The following is a 26,053-nucleotide window of genomic DNA, read 5'->3' as shown; positions in this document are numbered from 1 at the left end:
ACATTCTTAACTATGTCACCAATGGAGAATACCCTCCTCATGCTGACAAAAGAGCAAAACGAGCCTTGAGACTTTTGGCTTCTCAATATGTACTCATAGACAACGAGCTACATAAAAGGGTACCTAAAGGTCGAGCTCTCCTATGCGTAGGAAAGGTGGATGCACAAAGAATAATGAGAATGGTCCACGAAGGAATCTGTGGAACTCATGTAAATGGCAAAATGTTAGTCCAGAAAATAATGCGAGAAGGGTATTATTGGACTACCATGAATAGGGACTGCCATCAATATGTGAAAAGATGCCCTAAGTGTCAAATTTATGCCAATTTACAACACGTTCCTCCATCTTTGCTCTACACCTACACATCACCATGGCCATTCTCTACATGGGGAATTAACATAATCGGCAAGATCACTCCCCCAGGAACAGGAGGCCACGAATTTATTCTAGTAGCAATTGATTACTTTACGAAGTGGGTTGAAGCGCAATCATACGCTAAACTCACTGCAAAACATGTAGCACTCTTTATCGAGAGAAATATCATTTGTCGATATGGAGTCCCACATGAAATGATAAGTGACAATGGAACTCACTTTCAAGCCGAATGTGAAGAATTGCTACATAAATATGGTATCCAACATCATCATTCGTCCCCTTATAGACCTCAAGCAAATGGAGCAGTTGAGGCAGCCAATAAGAATTTAAAGACTATCATCGAGAAAATGACAGAAAATTATAAGGATTGGCCTGACAAGCTCCACTTTGCACTGTGGGGTTATCGCACGTCAATCCGTACGTCAACAGGAAATACACCATTTTCTTTGGTATATGGAATGGATGCCGTACAACCTGTCGAACTAGAAATACCATCTCTACGCATTGCGCTAGAGAGTAAACTTGATGAAGTCGAATGGACTAGGGCACGATATGAAGAATTGATCCTACTCGACGAAAAACGACTAGAAGCTCTACATCACACTCAGTGCTATCAAACTCGTATGGCTAGACATTTTAATAAGAAGGTCAAGACAAGAAATATCAAAGTAGGAGATTTGGTATTAAAAGCACTAAGGAAAAATGTTTTAGATCCAAGGGGAAAGTTTAAACCTAATTGGTCTGGCCCCTACATTGTCAAAACAATCCTGTCAGGTGGTGCAGCAAAATTAACTGATATGGATGGCAATGAATTCTCAAACATGACCAATCTTGACCAACTTAAAAAATACTACCCATAATTACTTGAGTAGGACACTCAAGAGAGCTACGTTCGGCCTGATTCCTTAGGAAAGGATACGTAGGCAACCCTTTACGGGTGCGGCCACTTTATTTTTCGACATCTCCGCGTTCCAGAATCAACTAGAAGTCAACAAAAAGTCAGGAAACTATTGGCGTCGCAGAATAGAGTCTGGCGCCAGCCACAAGCTATTAGCGCCAGACGATGGTATTGGCGCCTAGCGCCAGACCTCAATAGCTGGCGCCAAACTGTAATTACTGACGCCAATTCAGTAATAAAATCTGGGCGAATTTCGGTGTTTTTCGGAAAATTTTCGACTTCCGTACTCGAAAAATTTCTGGAAAATTAATTTTTTTTTTTTCTTTCGATTTTTCATTGCTTTAATAATATAAATTTAAAGTAACAATTTAATTGAAAGCTGAAATTTCATTAATAAAATAAAACTACATTGTTAATGGAATTTAAATAAGGCTGAAATAAATTAACTTTAAATAAAAATTAACAATCTAATAAATCTAAAGCTAAGCAATGTTTTTAATCTTTCTTTTCCTTCTTTGATCTTTTCCAATTCTTTTCTGTTTCCTCCTCTTCATCCATTACTTTAGCTAGTAGGCATCCTTTAGAGGACCTACATTCAACTAGCACCCCATGCTTCTTTTCCACCCCAAACCCTTTTGTCTGTGGTGGTAGCTTTCCTTTTCCCTTTGTCTTTAGTAGTATTCTTCTTCCTAGGCATTGTAGGTGTTTTGAATTCAATTCTTGCACCTAAGCGTTCTTTGGCTGGTGTTACCCTGTCACCTAGACGATTCTTCACATCGGTTCTACCTTAATCAATTGAAGACTTCTTCAACAACCACTTCTTTACATCATTAGGTAAAGAAGGGAGAACCTTTTGGGTAATCACTTCCCATAAAGGTCTAGCGCTCCAGTAAGTGTCAAATCTATCTACTTCTTGAGATACGGGGTACTCATAGGGAGGACGAAGATCCCCGGAAGGAATATTTTGAAGCAAGCCATGTTGTCTTTTTTACCCTGCAGGGATAATAATATGTTACACGAGACAAGCTGGGGAGACGGCAGAAAGGTTGCTTGTTAACACCAACCATCCTTTTTATTTTCCACCATGGGATGATCCACTTGATAGTAAAATCACGTGATTCAAAGACTTTTCTCCACCCATGGCGCCCAATTTTAGGGATGCGCTTCTTCCTTCTCACGAAGCAAGTGGGAGTATAATTTTCAATGTCGTCCGGAGGGCTAATTAATCCTAGCCTCTCCATTAGCCACATCTGTAAAAAATTGCAATGAAAATAAATTATTATTACAATACAAAAATATATTTTTTGATTTCTGTAATTAAAAATATTATTTTTCTACCTGTAATAAAATTGGAGAACCGCGAAGAGGTGCTTTTGGGTCCCTTTTCAATTCATCTAGGCTAATCATGGTCTCTCCAACTATCAATGGCATTGGATTTCTCCCTGATTCAATTTGTTCTAGTACAGTGGTTATAATTGATTGACCCTCGTTATTTTTACCACTACTAAGACAATATTGATTGAGCATGCAAAATAAGAATGCCCTTCTTCTATATATATGAAAAGATTCAGAAAGCGGTTTATCAAAATAATAGCGTGCGAATTCTTTCAAGTTAACTACATTGCCATCTACTATTTTTGATAAATCCCTTTCCTTCAAATTAAAGAAGCGCTCAAAATCCTTATAGTAATATGCATCTACTCTAGGGATTACTACCAGGTCAATTGCAGGGAAGCCTAAGATAGCACCAAATTCCTCTGGCAAAGGGCTAATTTCATCATACCCTATTCTGAAACAATGCGTATCGATATTCCAAAATTCTAAAGTGGTATGTATGAAGTCTATGTCTAAATCTACCCCTTTGATGCCATAAATTCCCTCCAAGTGAAATAAATCCAATTCTTTTCTTTCTCTAGCATTAAGAGATCGACACCATTCATGAGAGTATTGGGTGAAGGTTTTAGTGACTAAAGACATGGTTATTATTTTTCTCTAAGGAGGAGAATAATTTTTTCGCTGGAATTATGAGAAGAACCGGCTGAACAGGGGGCTATTTATGTACAAATTGCGAAAAATTTCAATCTGAATGAAATACGGAGTCAGCGTCAATTGGCTTCACATCCCCGACATTGGCGCCAATCATCAGTGCTTGGCGCCACACGCTAAGTGTAGCGCCTGGCGCCACGCGCCATAAGGTGGCGCCAGCTGGCGCCAAGTCAGCAGGGAAGCCGCGCGTGCTTAGTTTGTGTTTTGATATTAAACTTGAGTCGGTAAATGACTTTATGGCCCCGTTTTAATTTTTTTCTAAACATCTTTTCTATCCTTTTCCATTAATTAATTAAATATAGCCACTATTTTTAATTAATTTTATTTCTTTTTTTTGGATTTTATATTAACTTTAAAAAAACCAGCATTTTTTCCTTTTTATTTTTCTTTTTGGGGGAGAGAGTCGGATAATACCCTCCATCAATAATAAAAATGACGGAATTTTTGCGCAAATTTGTTATCACACTTCTTCTGCACACACTAACATACACTAACATAATAATAAATAATTAATAAAAGTTACAATAACATAAAAATACAAAAGTGTCTAAATAATGAGTCAAAGGCAAAGGTTCTATAAAAAAGTCAAAATAAAATACATATACAGGAACAGACTACGGCGCCGGAGGACGTAGGCCCATCATGCCATAAAACTGCGCCGTACGAGGAGTCACCTCTCCACCAGCTCCGGCATCAGCACCAGCTCCAGTCTCCGTATGAGGAGAAAAACTCAAGACAGGACCGCTCCAGCCAAAATCAACCTAAGGCTGAGACCGCGGAGGCTGCTGCGATGACGTGCCAACCTCGTACATCCCACCACCTCTGAAAGCTGAGGTAGCCTCTCCTACCGGTGCAGCAGGAGCACCCTCAGAAGAAGATCCTGAGCCCTCAGCAACGTCCGCTCGAGCAGCCTCGAAACGGCCACCTCTACCTCCTGATGAAGTACGACGACGTCTCGAGCTAGACCTCGCCGGATCTCTCCGCCCCTCAGGCCTCGTACGGGTGTGAGAAGCAATCGGCTGACCCTGCAAAAAGAATTAAATCAGAAACAAGAAAAACTGAAGCCATAATGCAGAAATAATAGGTGAATAAAAGTTACCTCTCGGACAACGTCGTCCCGACAACAGGTAGCCGCGTTCCTCATCCGGACGAGCTGGCTCCGAAAGGCATCTATGCATCGTGCCATAGCCGAAACCACCTCGCGTGAGAACTGTCAGAAAAATAAGTCAGTGGAAATACATGATAACTGAATATAAAATTCTGAATTGAAACTAGGCTTACCCTAGTCTGGTGGCGAGGAATCGACCGCTCCACAAAGCGCTCGCCCTCAGGAGCCGGAGAAATCATCTCCTCGATCGGCCCATAGATCCCCTGGTAGTGAATGGACATATGGGGCGGCACAAACTCAATGGGACCATCCTGATAAAACAGAAAGAAATCAGTAAGGTATCACTTGGGGGCTACTTAACGAAAATAAAAAAGTTAAGAGCCTTACCCTCACATCCTCAGCCGGTACAGGGGGCTGGAGCTAACAAAGAAGTAGCTCCTCAGCGTAACACCGCCCAAGGATCACATGGGACCGCCAGAGGGAACCAAATCCCTCAGCCATGCTCGACAGCTGTCCCTCGTCGAACATGTGACGTGGTGGAGGAGCAGGAACGACGAAAACGTCGGAAGAGTGCTGTCTAGCAACTCTCTCCCCTAAATACACAACCGCTCCGTAGGTCCCCAGAAAATAGCGACGCTCAGCAGAATACTGTGCGGCTAATCCAGGGACTGTCCAACCGCCCCACGGTCGGTATACTACCTCAGGTCCCTATAAAAAGCACCAATCAGGTAAAAACATGTCTAAAACATGGCAGAAGAGCAAGATAAACACTAAAAGTCGTACCGAGATGATCCGACTCCGGACACGTGCAGTAGACATGTCCACATGGTGGCCGCCCCAAGAGGCGCTCACCGGATATCCCCTCGGCGATGGTCTCGCCGGCGCAACGGAAGGAAAATACTCGTAAAACCAGATCTACAAAAAAAGTTAAACGCGTGTATAGGGAATAATTTCAAGCCTTTAAAATCCCACTAGCTTGAACCCCACTGTGATCATACACTAAAGTACGGTGGCGTCCAAAAGGGAAGAAGATAGAGCAAAAGAGTCGCCAACAAGTTTTTTTAGGAACTTGTAAACCATTCACGAGGTGAAGGTTACACCCCTTAACGATCCAAGAGATCGTCAACTCCATAAGGTCATGAACCAAATAAGGGTTCGGGGATGAAGGTACAAATCCAACCTAAAAGAGATTGAACCTGCCCTAATAATAGGCCTCTACTTTATTCTGCTTGTATTCATGTGCGCTTTTCGATTAACATGCAATCAATAGGTTAACCCTAAACCTGTTTAATCTATGTTGGTTGAATTTAATGCACAAATAAACTATTATTGGCGATCACTTGAAATTATAATCACAATTAACCCTAAAAAATATTATTCGCTCCCACACCTGTAGCGTTCGTGATCGGCCTCCTCAACTTTGTATCGATCGAAAGGCAGGGGGGCACAGCGCGTGATTACAAGTACCAATTCCCTTTAACATGCAATAAAGGTGATCAAGCAATAAATAAATAAATCATCAAGCAACATAATAAATAATCATCATCATAAAAATAAATTATAATTGAAATAATCATGATAATAATCATAAAAGAAAATAATCATCATATTAATATTAATTGAAATAATTATCATAAATAAAATAATCATCAAAATAATAATATTCATAATTATTATAACAATTATAATCATAATCATATTCATGTTAATAAAAAATAGCAAGATCCTAGGCATGATACTAACAAGATTAATAACAAACCCTAGCATGTCACTAAGCAATAAAAATCAAATCTTTAGCCCTAACATGATACTAACAATCATAAGTATTAGGAAGAGAATAAAAGGCATCATAGCAATCATATTTAATATTAAAGTTACCCTAGACATGATACTAGGAATATCATAATAACAATATAAACATGATTTCTACATCATAATCAATAAATCAATTAAAGTACTTACTTGGATGCCTCGTACCTCTTTCTAATAACAAAATACACACGTTAGTAACTTCAAGGAAAACAATGAACAAAGCAATTAAATTAAATAATTGAAAGAGAGATTTGGGACCAAACCCTCAGAAATTAAAACCTTTCACGTCTAGGGCGAAGGCAACTTCGAATATGGCTAGGCGTATCAAGATCTTGTGAATGCGGAATTTTGTATTAAAAAGCAAAGAAGAAATAATGCATGAATGAATGAATGTTAATTGTAGATGAATGAATATGGACAATCCGTGAATGAAAACGGAGTTTTTGATACGATATTTATAGAGAAAATCATCCAAAAAAGATAATTTATCAAAACAGAGTCTGAAGACCACAAAAACACCTTGGCGCCAGCCCTGGCTCATTGGCGCCAGGACCAGTGGCTAGCGCCAAGCGCCAATGCTGGCGTCTGGCGCCAATCCTGATTCCAGGCACCAAGGCCTGGGGTTGGACGCCAAACCGGCTTTCAACGCGTTTTCGAAATTCTGATAATTTTCCCATACTGGAAGATAAAATAATATAATTTGAGTCGAAAATGCTATTTGATCTAATTAAAACTCTGAAGAATCCTAATTGAATTAAGAATGATAAGACCTTCTAGAATGTTCTAGAAGACCAAAACCATTCCTAATTACATTAGGAATGATAAATCATACTAGGCCCTCCCCTAGATCATTGGGTCGTACTTAAAACTCAAACCAGGCCCAGTTTAGTAAATTGGCCATAAATTCCTCTATATTCATCGGAATTGGGCTTATAATATATCGTTAGAAAGGTCTTTGCAAACCCCATCCAACTACACCACTATTAGACCCATATTATGGACCAACCAAACTGGATTGGCTGTTTTCTTAAAAATAAAGTTTTCAAAAACAGGGAGAAGAGAAAAGAAAAGAAATAAAACTTTCCGCAACACTAGACCTTTCCACACTTTCATTTCATTCAATTATGATTCGACGTGAAAGGCACTCATCACTGGGTTTGGTTTTGGGGAGACACATTTGGGTGTCTACAGCGTGAGTAAATGCTAACTAACATGTAGGGCTAAACTTTATAGGGAATAATGTTTACCTCTACGACCTTCCAGAAAGCAGACAAAGCGACGTTCGTCCTAAAGGACCGGTGGCGACACGAGTCCCTCAGCGCGCGAACGAAATCAGTGTAGGCCAAGCTAGCCCAGTCATAAGTCCCGATCTGCTGGAGATCACGGACAGCAGGGAGGTAGTAAAGCAATGCCCTACTACCCCTGTCAGAGGAGAATGTCCCTGAAAACAACATCAGCACAAAGATACGCACCCGCTGCTCTCGGGTGGTCGCATCATCATCGAGAGCCGCTGCCAGCTCCCTCTAGCACTGAACTGAGTCGTCTCGACCTCAGCTCGGGCCCGAACAGCAATCGTCCCCAACAGCTCCTCGACCTCGAACGGCAGCGGCACAGAAGTGAACTCCAGTCATGTGATGAGACTGAAGTCTGTAGGGGTGACCATCATCTCGCCCCAGGGAAAATGAAAGGTGTTGGTGGTGTCCCAGAAGAACTCCACCAAAGCGCGTACTACATGGTGACCCCCGCTGGAGGCGACCATAGCCTCGGAGGTCTCGAACAGAGCAACTAGTCCGCAGGACTCCCATAGGAGTCTCTTCTCACGGTCTCTGGCGATGTGCATCCTGTACAAATCGCCTAGACCATCGCAGCCAGAGCCGTGATGTCGTGTCCTCCCGGGCTCGGTTCCCCGTCTCACTCTCCTAGAAATGTGGTGTACAGGGGCAAAGAACAAAGTCTGCTCGTCCCACTCTGGGAGCCGACCAAGCGAAGTGGACGGTGTGGTGTCGTCCTCCACGGGCTCATGCTCCCGTCTAGTGTTTCGGGACCGTGAACCTGAGCCTCGTTGTCTATCCATGCTACATTGTGCAGAATCATCATAAATTAAGGTTCCATAGTATCTAAGGTTCGCCTAGCCGCATGATACTATGTTCGTAAAAACAGAGCACGTAGTACTAAAACAGAGCACAAATTCAAATTGAGCATGATAGTATTTTTTCAAGCAATCAAACAATTTCTTGCAACACTATAGTGATTATTGTGACAAATTGAACAAGAATTGCTAGCAAAAATATCAAGAACAAGCCACATTGTTCTTCACGACCTTAAGAGGTCCAACAATGGCAGATTGCTCATTTCTTCATCAAATTGAGCCAAACAAGTCTCAAATTACTCCCAAGGCAATATACAAACATAAACAAGCAATTTCATGGCATAAAACTTGATAAACAAAGCAAATTGAGCATTATAAATTTCGAATTTTCATGAAATTCGTGAATATACATGCCAAGAATTCATAAAAACCGGTGTGAGTTTGAGGAAAACTTACATAGATCGGGAATATAGATGAAAAGAGCTTTGATTTGCAACAATTTTGAGCGAATTCGGTTGAAAAATGAGCAAGCAATAAGCAATTGAAGTTTTCGGACTTCTCTCGAACAGTTTCGCGACGAACAGAGCAAGAAATGAACGAAAACGGGAATTTAAAGAGATTCCCGTGCTGGCTCCAGTCCCTAGGCATTGGCGTCACTTTCTGTGCTTGGCGCCTGACGCCAACACCAGCGCCTGGCGCTAATGCCATTAGGCTGGCGCTGATGGATTTTCAGCGACGCTAAAGCAGCCAGCCACCTGTTGGGGTTGTGCTAGCCTTCTGCAATATATTTTGGGTTCCTTGGTACGCCATTTAGCCCCTCTAAGCGATTTGACATGATTAAGTAATCGGCTTGATTACGTAAAATGATCGACCTGATGAAAAGATTGTCTCACTTAGCTTAAAGCGCCTAAGCATTGGCTCATTAGCAAAAGGCACCGACATATAGACTCATTAGCAAAAGGCACCGACATATAAGTTCAAGAGCAAAGGGCACCGACATATAGGTTCAAAGCAAAAGAGCGTCGACGTACAGGCATAGCAAAGGCAAGTTCAGGCGAACTTTTAAAGATCGACAGGCGTGGATCTTCGGTAATTTCCCTTGGAAGATTATCGCATCAAATGAGGATGACTTCAAGAGAAGATGTCTTCGGCATCATTCCCTAGCTTGCGGAAAGTTGTCATGAACAACTGAAGGTAATTTCGGGCGAAGTTGTCTTCGATCATAGTCCCTTAGGCATGGAAGATGATCATAATGCGGATGGAGATTGTTTCGAGAGAAATAATCTTCGATAATGTTCCCTTGGACGTGGAATGTTATCACAGCGGGGAGGATAGTTTCGGGCGAAGCAATCTTCTAATTTGGAAGCAGTTACGGGCGTAGCGGTTTTCAAGCAGGATGGCATTCTCTAGCTTGCAGGAGGTCATAAAAAAAACAGTACAGCAGCAAATCGGTTACTTTCAGAGACGTGTGCTCAACGGTGCAAGATACGCGTTTCTTAACTCTTTTATCTGTTTAACTAACGCTAGTTTTGCAGGTATCGGCGTTACAAGATTGATTTAAGATCGCAGAACGTTCTGAATCATTCTCCGTCCCTATCGTTACTTTGACTTTCGTTTTCGAAACTTATGTTTCTCCAAACTCAGTCAAAGTGGGGGCTTCTGTAGACACCCGTTTGTGTCTCCCCAAAACCAAACCCAGTGATGAGTGCCTTTCACGTCGAATCATAATCGAATGAAACGAAAGTGTGGAAAGGTCTAGTGTTGCGGGAAGTTTTATTTCTTTTCTCTTCTCCCTGATTTTGAAAACTTTATTTTAAGAAAACAGCTAATACAGTTTGGTTGGTCCATGATATGGGTCCATTAGTAGTGTAGTTGGATGGGGCTTGCAAAGACCTTTCCAACGATATATTATAAGCCTAATTCCGATGAATATTGAGGAAGTTATGGCCAATTTACTAAACTGGGTCCGGTTTGAGCTTTATGTACGGCCCAATGATCTAGGGGAGGGCCTAATATAATTTATCATTCCTAATGACATTAGGAATGGTTTTACTCTTCTAGAACATTCTAGAAGGTTCTTTTCATTTCTAATTCAATTAGGACTCTTCAGAGTTTTAATCAAGATCAAATAGCATTTTCGATGGAATTATATTATTTTATCTTCCAGTACGGGAAATTTATCAGATTTTCGAAAACGCGTTGAAAAACAGTTTGGCGTCCAACCCCTGGCCTTGGCGCCTGGAACCAGGATTGGCGCCAGGCGCTAGCCATTGGCACCAGGCGCTAGCCATTGGCGCCTGGCGCTAGCCACTGGTGCTGGCGCCAACTAGCCAGGGCTGGCGCCAATGTGGTTTTAAGATCTTCAGACTCTGTTTTGTTAAATTATCTTTTTTGGCTGATTTTCTCTATAAATATCGTACCAAAAACTCCGTTTTCATTCACCAACATTCACTAATTACCAACTTTTATCTACAATTCATTCATCTACGATCTTCATCTTCCATTCACCAATTCTCCATAATCAAGTATTCTTTAGCATTCTTTCTTTCTTGCTTTTTCACACAAAATTCCGCATTCACAAGATCTAGAAACACCTAGCCATATTCGAAGTTGCCTTCGCCCTAGACGTGAAAGGTTTTAATTTCTGAGGGTTTGGTCCCAAATCTCTCTTTCAATTATTTAATTTAATTGCTTTGATTATTATTTTTCCTTGAAGTTACTAACGCGTGTATTTTGTTATTAGAAAGAGGTACGAGGCATCCAAGTAAGTACTTTAATTGATTTATTGATATTATGATGTAGACATCATGTTTATATTGTTATTATGATTCCTAGTATCATGTCTAGGTTATTTTTAATATTAAATATGATTGTTACGATGCCTTTTATTCTCTTCCTAATATAAATTCATGTTAGTATCATGTTAGGGTTAAAGATTTGATTTTTATTCCTTAGTGACATGCTAGGGGTTGTTATTAATCTTGTTAGTATCATGCCTAGGATCTTGCTATGCTTTAACATGATTATGATTAATATTATTATTATTAATGATGTTGATTATTTATTATGTTGCTTGATACATATTATTTTATATTGTTATTGCTTGATCACCTTTTATTGCATGCTTAAAGGGAATTGGTACTTGTAACCATGCTTAATAAGATAATTAATAATCTTGTTTAGGGTTAATTGTGATTATAATTCAAGTGATCGCCAATAATAGTTTGTTTGTGCATTAATATTCAACCAACATAGATTAAACAGGTTTAGGGTAATCCTATTGATTGCATGTTAATCAGAAAGCGCACATGAATACGAGCAGAATAAAGTAGAGGCCTATTATTAGGGCAGGTTCAATCTCTTTTAGGTTGGATTTGTACCTTCATCCCCGAACGCTTATTTGGTTCATGACCTTATGGAGTTGACGATCTCTTGGATCGTTAAGGGGTGTAACCTTCACCTCGTGAACGGTTTACAAGTTCCTTAAAAACTTGTTGGCGACTCTTTTGCTCTATCTTCTTCCCTTTTTGACGCCACCGTACTTTAGTGTATGATCACAGTGGGGTTCAAGCTAGTGGGATTTTAAAGGCTTGAAATTATTCCCTACAGAATCATCATTCTCTTTATCTCTCTACTTTGAAACATATTTTTCGGTTCTACAAAAACAACACAAAACACAGTAGATTTTAATGATTTTTGCATAAAATAGTTCTAATCAAGTTAGATTATGTTTCCGAACATGTAATTTCAAAATAAAATAGAAAAACTAGGGTTCGTACAAAAAATTGTAGTAAAATTACTTACTCTTTCTGTGAATGTTGTTGCGATTGTTGAATTTCTTCGCAAATGTATACATTTGAAGCAATTTCGTAGTATTTTGAAGAAATTTTGGTTCAGATTTTTTTGGTTTTGATGAGAGAGAAATAAAGAAGAAGGTTTTAGAGAGAAAATGATTTGTTGGGTAGTTACTGCAGTTAATGGGTTATGGGACATGTGGGTAACATGATAAACGCATCGTTTGGAGGGGGGTGTAGGTACTAGGGATGGTAATTTAATCCGAGTTCGATTCGAATCCGATCTGATCCGAAGGAAAAAATCCAATCCGAATCCGATAAAATAGATCCGAATCCGAATAGGAGGTGGATCGAACTTGGACCCTACGCAAAGTACGACGGAGTCCGATCCGAGTCCGAATCCGGATCCGAGAGTATAAGCATATGCTCTATAACTTGAGACAATTATTTGCTTGTTTTGTAGCAAAATTTTGTTATGTAACTTAGTTTATAATTTAAATATGTTATGTTTATACTTTAATTGGTATGACAAAACAAGCAATTATAGGTATATGACATTATATAAAAATAAAAATAAAAATAAATATTCGAACTATTTCGGAGGTCCGAATAAACGGACCGGATTCCGATTCGAAAATTACGAGTCGGATCGGATTCGGACTCGGATTTTACGGATTCGGACTCGGATTCGGATCCGATTCCAGGGTCCGTTTACTAAACGGATCAGATTCGGATTTAGCCACATCTGACCCGAATCCGATCTGTTGCCATTCCTAGTAGGTACCCCTACCTACACTAGGGTCTAGTGTATACCAATTACATTTTTTACCAGGGATAGGACTAGAATCATTTGGTTTGCTTCAGTGTGGTTCAAGTTCAAAATCAGATCTAGATTGGACTCTACACATTGTTTGTGGTTCTTGTCAAATAAAAGAGTGTTGTAATTATAAACAAAAATAAATGAAAAAGAAAACTAAATTTTTTAATTAATCAAAAACTAAGAAACAAAAATGGATGAAAAATAAAAAAAATGGTTGTAAATTTGTAATTAATCAAAAGCTAAGGGAGTATAACTATAAAGTACTTCCTCCATTCTATTAATAATTTAATATTGCAACAATGGACTTTTTGCATTATTCATCACTCTTGTTTGACCATATAATATGATTAGTACGTTAAGCAAAATATAGTCATGTGAGATCTTGTTTGATTCGTCTCATAAAATACCTTCACAAAATCAACTTTTTATAATTTTTACACTTACACAATTATATATGTTTAACATATAAAATGTGCTTTGGGATGCATAATTTCATCCTTGTTGCAATATGAATAGAACGGAGGAAGTATTTACCTACAAATGGAATTGTTATAGTACACGTCGAACAATTTATATATATATACAAAAGCATTGCATCAAAAAAAATAATAATTTAAAAAAAAAACCTTAATTAATCTTAAAGATTAACATTTCAGTTTATCTTTACTCATATACATTGATTTCTGTGTTACTATATTTTCATTTTATCATTTAAAAAATAAAATAAAATAAAATAATTAGATTGTGAGAGGAGATCAAAATTACACTCAAATGGGTCAGTCTTTTAAGGTTTGGTAGTATCCCCTGTTATGGCATTGACTTTTTTGGGTCATTGGCTTCAGAAAGCAACACAAGACTTACGTAGCTTGCGGATGGAGTCTTGCAGAGAGTCATGCAGCAGCATAAAAAATAGTACTCGTTCACCGAAAATATGTTACACGAAATATCAAATATATTTGTCCTTAGTTTATGTACATTACTAGAAATTTCGCAAACTCTGAAATCAAGTCGCCTCACACGTGGGCTGTCCGATCTAGCGCCCAACCCTCTCTATTCTTGCTGGCATCACCATTCGCCTCTACCAGTCTACCTTTCCACTGTTCACATTGTACGAGTCGTCGACTTAGGTTAAGGGTTCAATCTCCAATAATAACAATTTGAAGGCGGGGATTCCTGTCCCTTTCATTTTAAAGTGTGCCTTTCATTTTAAAGTGTTGTTTGATTTGTAAACTCTTGATCACAAAATTTGTGACAGTTGAAGTCTGATTAGGGTTTTTTTTCTTACAATTTTTTTTTTTAAATAAAAATTATTGTCATGCTTAATTTAAACAACTAAAAAAGTACTTTGTATGGGTATAGTGATTAATTTCTCCTTTTTTTTTATTTATTTACTTTTTTAATGTCGGTATCAAATACTCCCTCCATTATTAAATACTTGCTCTATTTTTATTTTTTGTATTATTTATTTGTTTAACTTTGACTATTGTTTGTAATTTATACATAAGAAAAAATATACTCTTATAGTTGATTGTTGGAATCATCTCAGTGAATAGATTATTAATTTTCAATTGTTAGAATTTATACTTATTGATAATTAAAGATATTATTGATAAAAAAATTAGTATCGACATACGTGCTCAAAAGAAATAAAGCAATTATTTAAAAACGGCGGGAGGATCCCATAATTAGTCGTCTAGTCAAAGTTAGCAAATGAATTAGTAGGGGTAGAAATGAGTTGAAATATATAGCTAAGTAAAAACTTGTTCAAGAAGCAAATTATTGAACAAACTTGACCTAATGTTAAAGGCTTGTTTGATTACTCTCTGTATCCCTTTATGTTTTTACAGTTGTACCATATGAGTATATGACTCATAATGCTCTCATATTTAATGGGTCATGGCGCAAATAAAAGGGGGACACAAGGAGTATTAAATTAGCTTTACATGAACAATTTCGTGTTCGAAATATTAATACTCGTAAACATCTTGTTTATTTTATATTTTGAAATTATAAAATGAAAAATTATGTTTTAAAAATATACCTCACTGCCAAATTATAATATATCTTGTTTATTTATTTACGTTAGAGTCAAATTTACATATTTGTAAAGACACAACTGTGACCATCAATATTTTTAATGAAAGATAAGTAAAAAATTATGAAAAATTAATTTATAAAAGTGGACATTATGACAAATCCAACAACATATTATATGGTCATATTTATATATTGTACATTGATTAAAAAAAATAATAATAATAAAAAAAAACTATGTCAATAATGATATATAAATAGTAGAAAATCTTTACTCTAGCTTTAAAAAAAAAAATAAATAAATAAAAAAAAAAGTACAATATAGCTTAACTATGCACTAGTTGTGGATGCATTCTAGTTTCAACTTTCAAGTGCCTTTCGGTTTTGGGTATGTCAAGTCTGTCAAATCTTTACAGCAATATCATTTTAATAAATTCAAAGGACAATCTATTTTTATTCCCCACACGAATGTATAATTTAAATGTACAAAATCACAACAATTATTAATATTCTCAAATCCACAAAAAATGAATTTTGAAATCCAAAAAGATACGAGTAGTACTCTCTATTGTCGGGAAAAGGGTATGTCAGCCACTAAAAAGAAAAATGCCATCTTCATCATACAATCCCTACAAAAAAAAAAAAAAAAAAAAAAAAAAAAAAAAAAAAAAAAGCCCTAAATAAAGTATTTATTTCCCTTCAAAATAAATAAAGTTTTTATTTTTTAAAAAACATTTTTATGACAAAAAATGGTAAAATCACCCTTAATAACAGGCCTCAAAAAAAAAAACAAAGGTCGTCCTATGAAGCCATGAGATGACTATCCAGTGTGTTTCATTGATCCCTTAAAAAATGCCCCATAACACGCCTTAAAAAATTAATTCAAATCTATTGTTGCTTCGAGTATGAATGAGGGAAAGAATATAAAGCTTGTAATAATCCTTTATCCAATTTGTATATATTTACAGTCAAGATAAGTCAAACTATCCAAGCTTTGGGGTAGTTCGAGGAAATATTCTTCAACAATGAACTTCATACGAAGTAATACGTACCTCTGTTATATATTAGCTGTAACTTTATGTAATAGAGGTAGTACTCATGTTGTTCAATAGGACTATTAAAGTGTCAAGTGAGACTTAAACAATTACTAGTCATATAATAATTAATAAATAAAGACTTTTATTTCTCCTACGGAGTAATTAAGACTGTTGTTCACATTACGTTATTTTGGGGACTGCTTGTGGAGGATCATAGAGTGGATGGATGGTTTGTCCCTCCATCTATCCCAAGAATGACCTAGGTTCGATCCACACCTCATTCCTCCTGTCATAGGAGGGGCACCTTCCAAAACTTACCATGTAAAAAATTAAAAATAAAGAAAATCTGAGGACTGCTGGTAAGGAATTAGAGCCGGTATGACATCCGTACCCCCATTATAACCATGTAATCATGTATCCATGAATACTTGTATTCCAGAGAACGTTGAAGAGACGCATAAATACAAGTCTACAAAAACTTTTTTTTAAAAAAAGAACAATAAACTCTACAAAATACTATGCGAGTATTAGGATGATGATATTGTATTTTTGATTGAAATAGTAAGAACAAATAATAATACTATTTCATTATATGACTCTCAATTATGACTTGATTAATTCAAGAAAGGATGACAAAGGGCTCACTTCAATAGCAAATACTACGTACTAACTCCGTTTTTTTAGTTGAGACCTTTCCATCATCACGCTAGTCAACACATGTTTTTAACACTTAATATCTCTAAATATCAATATTGTAAAATTCAAACAACATCTCACATGACTATATATTATTGTATTTATAAATCACAAAAGGAAGTCAAAGTTAGTGTAAAAGTCAAACGGCGTCAACTAAAAATAACGGAGGTAGTATTCAGTGGCGGAACCAGAAATCTTATATTAGGGGGGCCAATCAAGATCAAATATGAAATGGTTGTTTTGTAGGGTTTTAGGTACTCTAAGCGGAATTTCATGAATCTCATTCATACGCACCTAAACAGGATCTCATGCATACAAATAAAGGATCACATAATAGTTTAGAATTAACCTTTGAAGCGTGAATCCTCTTAGCAATCTTCTTCTCTACCGGAGATAAAGAGCCTCAAATGCAACTCCTCTATTTGGTCCACCAGGTTGAATCAACACTCCACCAATGCTAGTTGGACGGGAAAAACCTTTCACCTTTCTTGGAGTAGAGAACCAATTTTAGAGAGAAAACTTACATTGTTTTTAGAAAATTGAATACTATATATTTATTTTCCCAAATCACTAATTAATATATAATCATATTATTATTAATTAGGTTAGGGTTTTCTCTCCCCTTTCCCTCCTTGGCCGGTCACCCTAAGGCCCACTTTGGGCTTCGGGTTTCTTTATTGATCCAAACCTAATGTGTGACCTTGTAGGATCCGTTTAGGCGAGCTTCGGGTTTGTTACTTACTAACCCAAAGTTCTATAGCATTCTCTAGCAAGACGAACAGACGACGACCCAAATAAACGAATTACTATCTCCATAATACGATCCATAATTATATTAAGTAATTGCACTAAAGTCGAGGACACATTTCCTTCAATCTCCCACTTGTTCGAGACAAGTATGCAATATTCAAATTCCTTAAGTCTCTTAGTGTCTAATTTGATAGTATGATCACATCTCTATGCTATCCATACTAGCGTTCAAATTATTTCTTGAAATCCGAGTTTGAATTGCTAAGCAAATGATCATCTTATGATCCATTTGAGCACGGCCATGCATTTTCAATTCTTACTCTTCAAGAGGCCAAGATACCCATCCTATCTAACATAGGAGGACCTATTCAATCTTGTGGCAACCAAAACTCCCACTCAACTTTTAGCACAACTCGAGTGTTGCCTTTATAGTCCCCTTTTACGGCATGACGTTTGACAACATCAAAGTTACACTAATCATTGAATTGATGAGTAGTGTTCCACTCATGTCTAAGGAATCCACTAATATAATTTGCGAAGTTTTAGAACTTCTAAGTAGGTCTGTTCAATCATGTATCGACTATACATATCCATATGATTGACTAAACATCTCCATGTTTCCATAGCCCATGAAACGACACTATCAATCAATCTTATATGCTAATCCTTTTATTGAGTCATTTATGTCCAAATTAATAACTCATATTAGGAACTTAAATATTTTATGAATTCAGTTCACTTATGGAGTTTCATTCATCAAATCACGTATTTGACAAGCCCATTAAATTCAATAAAACATATTGGACATTTTATTTAATACTAAACCAAAATTAAATAAGATAAAAATTTCATACCATATAAACATAAAACATCAAAATCATGTCTTTAAATTGTAACAAGTTTCTCTAAACAAAAACAATCTAAAGCCATTCTAACACTTGCTTCAACCCTACAGCCCTAGCGTGACGTTCATGCTTGGGTTGAGGGAGAGGTTTAGTGAGTGGATCAGCAACATTCTTATCCGTGTGAACTTTGCAGATCTTGACATCATTCCTGTCTACAATCTCGCGAGTGAGGTAATATTTCCTCATTACATGCTTGGATTTGTCATTTGATCTTGGTTCTTTTGCTTGTGCAATAGCTCCATTATTATCACAAAACAACTCAATTCCTTCTAGAACACTAGGTACGATGCCTAGCTCTGTTAGGAACCATCCAAACAGCTTCCTTAGCTGCTTCTACCGTCGCTAAATATTCTGATTCTGTCGTAGAGTCTGCTACAGTGCCTTGCTTTGAACTCTTCCAACTCACTACTCCTCCATTCAGACAAAAGATGTACCCTGATTGCGAGCGGTAATCATCTCTGTCGGTCTGGAAACTTGCATCAGTATAACCTTTAACAACCAACTCATGTACTCCTCCATAGACCAAAAACATTCCTTTAGTCCTTCTCAAGTACTTTAGGATGATCTTAGCCGCAGTCCAGTGTGCTTCACCTGGATTTGCTTGGAATCTGCTACATAAGCTTAGAGCAAATTCAACATCTGGTCGAGTGCATATCATGGCATACATGATAGAACCTATAGCCGAGGCGTAAGGTATGCTACTCATGCATCCGCTTCAACTCATCAGGCTCCGATGGGCACTGACTCTTGCTAAGCGAAATGCCATGTGACATGGGAATGAATCCTCTCTTAGAGTTTTCCATGTTGAACCTTGCCAGAACCTTATCAATATAAGTCTCTTGGCTCAGTCCAAGCATCCTTCGAGATCTATCTCTATGGATTTTGATTCCCAAAATGTACTCAGCTTCTCCAAGGTCTTTCATGGAAAAACAACTTCTCAACCATTCCTTGACTGACTCAAGCATTGGTATGTCATTTCCTATGAGTAGTATGTCATCTACATACAAAACCAAGAAAACTAAGCTACTCCCACTAAATTTCTTGTAGACACAAGATTCTTCTTCACTCTTGAGAAAACCAAACTGTTTGATTGCCTCATCAAATCGAAGGTTCCAGCTCCGAGACGCTTGCTTCAATCCATAAATGGATCTTTGAAGCTTGCAAACTCTTTTGGGATTTTCTGGATCCTCAAAACCCTCAGGTTGTGTCATGTACACATCCTCCATCAAGAACCCATTCAAGAAGGCGGTTTTGACATCCATCTGCCAAATTTCATAATTGTAATGTGCAGCAATCGCCAAAAGTATCCGAATTGACTTAATCTTTGCCACTGGAGAAAAGGTTTCATCATAGTCTATACCATGTATTTGTTTGAATCCTTTTGCAACCAATCTTGCTTTATAGATATAGACATTTCCATTTTTGTCTGTTTTTATTTTGAACACCCACTTGCATCCAATAGGTTTGACCCCATCAGGCAAGTCGACTAGGGTCCAAACTTTGTTCTCAGACATGGAGTCCATTTCGGATTTCATGGCCTCAAGCCATTTCTCAGAGTCTGGGCTCGTCAAAGCTTGTTTGTAGGTAGTAGGTTCAGAATTTTTCAAAATCAATATTTCAAAGTCTTCCGTTAACAGGAAATCAACCAACTGCTTGTTTTAGATCCTTGTTCTACTCGACCTACGCGGGGCTTGAGCATCAATAGAAATATTCTCTTCAACATCTTGAAGATTTTCGCATGAATTAGATTCAAGTGGGACTATAGGAGTTTCGCTTAATGAATTAGCTTGCTCAGACACCTGACCTGTCATAGCAGAGTCATGCGCCCTCGCCTCTGACGTGGTTTGATCCACATCCATTTGTTGCTCATCTCGAATTTCTTCGAGAACTATTTTACTCCCACTTGTCTTTCTGGAAATAAACTCCTTTTCAAGAAAGACACCATCACGAGCAACAAACACTTTGTTCTGTTGACGGTTATAGAAGTAGTAACCCCTTGTCTCCTTTGGGTATCCCACAAAGAGACATTTATCTGATTTGGGTGCAATTTTGTCTGACAGTAAACGTTTTACATAGACCTCACAACCCCAGATTTTAAGAAAAGATAAGTTTGGAACTTTTCCATTCCACATCTCATATGGAGTCTTTTCTACAGCCTTTGACAGGCTTCTATTTAGTGTGTGTGCAACTGTTTCTAGAGCATATCCCCAAAAAGAAATTGGAAGATCAGCAAGACTCATCATTGATCGAACCATATCCAGTAAAGTTCGATTCCTCCTTTCAGACACACCGTTTAACTGTGGCGTCCTTGGCGGAGTCAACTGTGAAACTATTCCACAATCTTTTAGATGATTATCAAATTCTTGGGTCAAATATTCGCCACCACGATCGGATCGTAATTCTTTTATTGTTTTACCAAGTTGATTTTTTACTTCATTTTGGAATTCTTTGAACTTTTCAAATGATTCCGACTTATGCTTCATTAAGTAGATAAACCCATATCGACTTAAATCATCAGTAAAAGTAATGAAGTAACTAAACCCACCTCTTGCCTTTGAACTCATAGGCCCACAAACATCTGTATGTATGAGTACGTGCCAAGTGGTCATTGGCTCTTTCACCCTTTCCAGTAAAAGGTGACTTTGTCATTTTCCCCAACAAGCATGATTCACATACATCAAATGATTCATAATCGAATGATGTAAGGATTCCATCCTTTTGTAACTTTTGGATGCGCGTTTGGTTTATATGACCCATCCGGCAATGCCATAGATATGTTGGGTTTTAAATCATTCGACTTTTGTTTCTTGCTATTTATGTTATAGACTTGTACTGTCCTATCAAATACATATAAACCATTAATCAATTTTGCACTAGCATAGAACATGTTATTGTAAGAAATGGAACAACATTTGTTCTTAATCTCAAAACAAAAACCTTCATTATCCAAAACGGAAATAGAAATAATGTTCTTAGTAATTGACGGAACGAAATAACAATTATTAAGTTCTAAAATTAATCCAGACGATAAATGTAGACTATAACTTCTGACGGCAAGTGCATCAACTCTTGCTCCATTTCCGACGCGAAGCTCCACCTCGCCTTTTGCTAGTTTTCTACTTCCTTTTAGTCCCTGCACATCATTAACTATGTGATAACCACAGCCGGTATCAAATACCCATAAAGAAGTAGAAGTCAAATTAACTTCTATAACATAAATACCTGGTAACTCCTTACCGCTCTCTATGTTAGCCATAATATCTTTCTTGATATAATCTCCATTTTGTTCAACCTGTTCAAGTAACTCAAACAGCTTACTCAAGGAATCATTACTGTCCAGCACAAGTTTGTCCTTATCGAAACCATCGTGGAGAGAGTGTAACATGACGTCATGGGAGATAGCCTCACCAAGTGGTGCTCCCAACAAGTCCAAGCGTTCAAATAATCGCATCATCGTTCGCAAATGGGCTTTTAGTGATCCACCTGGGGCGAGTTTGGCATTAAGTAGCTGAGCGCGAGTATTATAAGAATCAACTCTGAAGCCTATTCTCCATGGGTTGTTGATCCTCGCAATCGAATTAACGATATCAACAACATTTTCATCTTAGCTACCATTTCACAAAGGTGCTTAAGCAACATGTAGGGTTCATAACTTACAAATATCGCACCCCAACTACTTGGAATCGAGTTTAGCATGAGCTTAAGAACGATCACATATTTCGAAAACAACTCAGTAGTCATGTCTTTGTCCTGTTCACTAGTGTAAGGACGACCCAAAGGATATTCCATATTGCGATACCTTAGAACAGTTCTTAGGTTCCTTTCCCAATCAAGAAAATTTGCCAAATTCAATATTATGTCCAACTTTCTTGGAATAGAGGAGTTGTTGTTGTTGTTAGACATGATATCTACAGACTGAAAAAGGCAAAGTTCAATTTTATGTTTATAAAAGTATGTACCTAAAACATGCAATAGTTTCTAGGTTACTTAGCACTCTATTCAATTTTAATGTCCCTATTTGAATAAGTGATTCCAAGATCCTATCAACATGCAACGTTAAGCAGACGGAGGCCTTTTCTTAAAATTACATTTTCAAGGTAAGTAAACTCTTTAATAATTACAACATTTTTAATTCTTGGTTAGACACAAAAACATCTCATGCTTAACTGTCCCTTTGCTTCAAAATCCAAAACGCTTTTGATGATTTTGTTGAGGTTAACCAAATTAAGTGTGCAAAATTCGCAATTTCACCTCACCTCCCAAAATTAATAACAATACCCTGCGGAGGCATGACCTATTACTATTAATTAAGGGTTAATAAGTACTTTATATTTGGAAAAGCAAACCTCAATATTAGCGGGACCTAAGTTTATTATGTCGTTATTAATTAGTGAACTCTAGCGCATTGATAACATACATACAATAAACTTATAAGCATTTTAAGAATAATAATAAAATGCAAAATTAAATATGAGCTAGTATGGCCCCTAATCCTAAGAACTAAGCTTGAATGGGCACCTCCTTGGACTCTTCATGGATCTCCATCCACCTTCGTCATGGGCCTTCTCGCCTGGGCTCTTCTTTGGATTAATTAAGAATTTAAATAATTAAACTAATTCCTAATTAAATAAAATTACAAAAATACTTAATGATACGCAGATCGTATTTAAATTACAAATATACATAACGATACGCAGATCGTATTTATAATTAAAATCTAGGGCCATACTAGTCATTTATAGCAATAATATATCATATATATAAAAATGCCACATAATAATATCACATATTATACTTGCCAATAATCAAAATATCAAATATTCTTAATTGTGTCAAAAGGATAAATCAATTAACTAGGAAATCCTAGAATATAAATCATATTTGATAAACTGAAATCCTAACCACCTAAAAAGATTTTATCCTAAAAATAAGCTAACCAACTAATTTTAATTAGATTAAAAATCAAATTATGTAATTATCTTATAATCAAGTCAAAACAACCTTAATTGGAATTGCTCAAAATCCTCCTAAAATCAGTTTTTCAATATTATCCAAAAATATTTTATTTTTATCAATTTTTTTTTTAATTTTTAAAACGGAAAAACAAGGACTGTCATGACTGAGCACGCTGCCCAGCCACGTCACAGTCGCCGCAGCAGCCAGGCCGGAGCCCAGCCACCGCAGCAGCTGGCCGCCGCAGTCAGGTAGTCGCCCAGCCACAGCAGCGCTGGCTAGCGCACCCGGCAGCAGCCCAGCACACCAACCAGCCCGAGCAGAGCTGAAACCGTGCAACAGTTGCACGTTCAACCTCTGCCCTTGCCCACACCGACTCCCCTACTGCCCCTCCGCCATTTCTGACCACCGGAGCAGTCACCGTGGCCCACCATTAGGTGGTCTGCCACCCAGCCGTGGCTGCTCCCCTTCTATCACAATTTTTTTTTTTTTTGAGTTAAATTAAGTTTTACAACTTTTGCAAAATTAATTTGGTGATCTAATTTCAATTAAACACAAACTCCTTTATGCATAATTTCAGAAAAATTAATCAAAATCTTCATTTTAATTAATTTAGGGCTTTTCATATAAAATAATTCCCAATTCATATAAACTAATTTTACATGAATTAATTAATCATATCTAAACAAATTTGAAATATGAAAAATAGATTATATTATATAAATTAACAATTAAAATCGAAAATTAGGGTTCATAACCATCAAAATTCGAAATTAGGGCTTTAGGGTTCTTAAAAAAAATTAGGGTTAGAGGCTATTTGAGCAATTAAATTCACAATTTAATCAATTCCAATCAATTAAAATCATATTTTAATAAGGTTATTTTAATCCATAATTCAATTCCTCCCCTTAATCGAATTAAAATTAGCCTAATTCACACATCAAAATAATCATATTATTGGGACCAGTAAATTATATGCAAGGGGCTAACTGATACCACTGAAGGGTTTTAGGTACTCTAAGCGGAATTTCATGAATCTCATTCATACGCACCTAACAGGATCTCATGCATATACAAATAAAGGATCACATAATAGTTTAGAATTAACCTTTGAAGCGTGAATCCTCTTAGCAATCTTCTTCTCTACCGGAGATAAAGAGCCTTAAATGCAACTCCTCTATTTGGTCCACCAGGTTGAATCAACACTCCACCAATGCTAGTTGGACGGGAAAAACCTTTCACCTTTCTTGGAGTAGAGAACCAATTTTAGAGAGAAAATATTGAGAGAAAATTTACGTTGTTTTTAGAAAATTGAATACTATATATTTATTTTCCCAAATCACTAATTAATATATAATCATATTATTATTAATTAGGTTAGGGTTTTCTCTCCCCTTTCCCTCCTTGGCCGGTCACCCTAAGGCCCACTTTGGGCTTCGGGTTTCTTTATTGATCCAAACCTAATGTGTGACCTTGTAGGATCCGTTTAGGCGGGCTTCGGGTTTGTTACTTACTAACCCAAAGTTCTATAGCATTCTCTAGCAAGACGAATAGAAGACCAAAATAAACGAATTACTATCTCCATAATACGATCCATAATTATATTAAGTAATTGCACTAAAGTCGAGGACACATTTCCTTCATGTTTATGATCCAACGAGAAATGGAAAATTGTATAACTTCTTCATACTACTATTCTACCATGTAGTCATATAGCTTACGAATTAAATAATATAAAATGATATGTTAAAAAAAAAAAAAAAAAAACTAGTATTTGTATTGAATATTACTACTATACTGTATGTACAATGGGATCTTTTTTAATGCAGCACCAAGAATTGGACTCTAGATGTGCGGATTGCTTAACTCATTTACTTAACCAATTGAGCTGTGAAGCAAAGACATAAATTGAATGTAAAAAATTATTGTTATACTGAATCAAGGGGGTGGCCATGGCCTACCCCAGCCCCCCTTGATTCCGCATTTCCGCCCCTGGTAGTATTTATCAATAATTTAATTAAAATTGTAGTTGTACATTCACGTACAAATGTACAATCTCTAGCTAATTAGTAAATCTTTAATAAAAATGTGTTTTATTCACCTGATTTAACTTATTTAGACTTATTAAACCTTATTAATACTCTTTTTAGTTGTAATTTATACTTAGATAACTCTCATCTGAACTTATTTTTCTTTAACTAAATTTAACTGAGCGTATTACTGCTGAAATAAGTAAAAATAAAGTGAATAAAACACATCTTTAAATCGATTTATTTTAATTTCAACAGCTTTTTATAAGCAACCCCAAACCACGTGCAAAAAAATACTAAGACTTTAAGTGTTGGGACACTTCATTGTATTGTTAGGTTAACACAATTGCGTTGGTCTCAAATTCGACAAAAAAAAAAAAAAAAAAAAAAAAAAAAAACAATCATATGTACCATATTCTAATATTTTGTGTCTATTTCAGAGCTGCATGTATTTGTTGGAAAGTTGTTGCCAGCCAAAAATGAGCTTAAATGGGTCATGGGCTAAAGGGTCAATTGGGTCAATAGCCATGTTACAAGGACAGTTCATGATTTTTTTTTTTAATAATTTTTTTAAAAAATTATATATATATATATATATATATATATATTTTATTTTTGTATAAATACAAACTAACTAGGTTAGTTGTTATATTACCAAAAATATTTCTTGGTGCGTTATATTTTAGAGCTTGAGTTAGTAGTGTGA

General features: G+C 36.8%; 1 pseudogene; it reads right to left on the bottom strand.

Annotated features, from left to right (window-relative positions):
* Positions 1 to 18,641: 18,641 nt before the first annotated feature.
* On the bottom strand, positions 18,642 to 19,031 carry LOC145557779 (secreted RxLR effector protein 161 pseudogene; annotated as a pseudogene).
* Between the last annotated feature and the right edge of the window lie 7,022 nt (positions 19,032 to 26,053).

Source organism: Chenopodium album, chromosome 9 (genome assembly GCF_948465745.1).
Source record: "Chenopodium album chromosome 9, dcCheAlbu1.1, whole genome shotgun sequence".
Classification (NCBI taxonomy): Eukaryota; Viridiplantae; Streptophyta; class Magnoliopsida; order Caryophyllales; family Amaranthaceae; genus Chenopodium; species Chenopodium album.
The sequence above is the reverse complement of the archived record's forward strand: the minus strand, read 5'-3'. Positions and strand labels throughout refer to the sequence as shown.